Below are 2,500 nucleotides of genomic sequence, written 5' to 3'. Positions count from 1 at the left end.
CCCATGAATGTTGAACAACAATACTATGGACCTGAATTTTGTGAATTTTCTCCAACACCACCAACTGAACTAAGCTAACTTGTAAAATCCATGGCGAAAAAGTCGTGTTCCTTGGATCCCATCCCTGGATCTCTGATGACGGTTTGTTTTTCCGTCCTCTTGCTTGGTTTTGTCAATATGACCAATCTGTCTTTCAAGGACGGCTAAGTGGCTGCCCTTTGCAAGGATGCTGTTTTTTGATCCTGTCATCAAGAAAGACTCATTAGACCATGAAATCTATCACAACCACAGACCTATTTCAAATCTGCGCTTTGTGTCCAAAGCAACCGAGAAGGCAGTAGCTTCGCGCCTCACTGACCACCTGGAGGATAATAATCTGCTTGAAATTTTTCAGTCAGCATACAAGAAGGGACACAGTACGGAGACAGCTCTTACGCGAATTAACAATGATCTACTTTGAGCCATCGACGACAATGCTTGTGTCATTCTTATACTTTGGACCTCTCAGCGGCCTTTGACACTGTTGACCACCAAATATTACTCACACGACTTAAGTGTCGCTACGATGTCAAAGGTAATGCCCTGGCCTGGATGCGTTCATATCCCTCAAATCGGTTCCAATACGTCAGAGTGGCGAATTATTGTTCATCTAAGCACAAGCTGGCTTGTGGTGTCCCACAGGGATCTGTGTTGGGACCAACTTTATATTCCATGTACACGGCCCCGATTGCAGATGCCATCAAGCGGCACGGTATGGCGTTTCACTTCTATGCCGATGACACGCAGTTATACATGTCATTCAACCCTGTAGATGCTTTACAATCCAAATCATTAATTGAAAGGTGCATTCAAGATGTCCAACAATGGATGGTTGTGAACAATCTTAAGATCAATGGGGATAAGACGGAGCTCCTTGTCCTGACTGCTAGCCACCGTCCTCCACCTCCACTAGATTCAATCCTGATCAGAGCTGATATTATTAAAGCTAGCAAATCTTCCAAGAACATCGGTGTTTGGCTTGATAGTGTGCTTTCCGTGGATGTACAAATTAATAATATCTGTAAAACTGCCTTTTTCCACCTTCGTAACATAGCTAAAATTAGAAAGCTTCTTTCATACTGTCAGTGTGAAGTACTTAGTCATGTTTTTATTTCGTCGAAGTTGGATCATTGTAACATACTTTTATCTGGCCTACAGAAATCGCAAGTTAAAAGACTGCAACATGTACAAAATTCAGCTGCCCGCCTGCTAACAGCCACTAACAGATATGAACACGTTGCACCTGTAGTTAGAAGCCTACATTGGCTGCCTGTGTCCGCCCTTATTGACTTTAAGATACTTCTTCTTGTTTTAAAGTACTAAATGGTCTAGGTACTCTGTATCTATGTGAACTGTTAAAACAGTATATTCCTAATAGAAACCTAAGATCTTCTAAGAAGAAACTTCTAATGGTACCTAAAGGCAATCTCAAAACATATGGATATAGAGCGTTCTCTCACAGGGCGCCTACACTATGGAACGCCCTGCCAGACGATATTAGGCAAGTGGAACACCTACAAACGTTTAAGTCTAAACTTAAAACCCATCTATTTAGGCAGTTGTAGTTTTTGTTTTCTTTGATTTTTACTAATGTTTATTCCATTATCCAACTGATTTTGTATTTACATTACCATTATTGTAAAGTGCCTCTGGATCTTAGAGAAGCGCTGTGCTATATAAGTTATGTATTATTATTAGTACCCAGCAAAACAAGTAAAAGCTAGCCGTCTTCAAAGTGGTTTTTAGACCTAAATACTGTAGATCAGTGCGGCTTTGCTTAGAAACGCTATTTCTTGTTAAAGCTCTAATTCTGCCGGTTTTCATTCTTTTTACAGCAATGAGCTTCTCATATTAAGATGGGATATTTCGTCGTGTAATTGTAAGAAAATGCCCAATGTCAGTTTGACGGATGGCTATTAGTGTTGACCTTATATTACGGTTGTGACGATAGCTCTGACTCCACTCCAGAGAGTAAGCGTTTCTACATGGCCTACGAATTACTCTCGAGCGATAAAAAAATGGGGGTTACCAAGTTCGTTTCTGAGAAGACATTAAGGAACAAAACATAGGGTGTTCTTGATATATTGTGTGTTGCTATGGTAACTTTTAAAGTCACACTATTAAGTGCATTTTATTTGGGTAACCGCATGCATGATTTCGAGTGCAATTTGGAACAAATAAGCACGCGTAAATTTTTTCAGACGCACAAAATTACGGGCGAGTGCAATTTGTAGTCTTTGAAAAAATCTACAAGTGCTTATTTACTCCAAAATTGCAGGAGAAAATCATGTGATTACTTAATATTAATATACATGAAAAAACATTCGAAATGCTGAACTTTACGAGAAGCACCGCACGCGTATCACGCCATCACAGAAAAACTGTGCCATGAATTGCGCCATCCAAGGCTCGCATTTGATTGGCTTTCAACGATTTCACCTTTATTACACTATTTCAGCTT

At 40.1% G+C, this 2,500-nt stretch overlaps 1 protein-coding gene across 1 annotated transcript in view; it reads right to left on the bottom strand.

The window, feature by feature from the left end:
- The window catches only part of LOC137982366 (fibroblast growth factor receptor 3-like), a 42,345-nt gene that overhangs the window by 1,959 nt on the left and 37,886 nt on the right, over window positions 1-2,500 (bottom strand). The gene's annotated exons all lie outside the window — the stretch shown is intronic.

The sequence above is a fragment of the Montipora foliosa genome, chromosome 13, assembly GCF_036669935.1.
Source record: "Montipora foliosa isolate CH-2021 chromosome 13, ASM3666993v2, whole genome shotgun sequence".
In the NCBI taxonomy this organism is placed as follows: domain Eukaryota; kingdom Metazoa; phylum Cnidaria; class Anthozoa; order Scleractinia; family Acroporidae; genus Montipora; species Montipora foliosa.
This window is presented reverse-complemented; position numbering and strand designations above follow the sequence as displayed.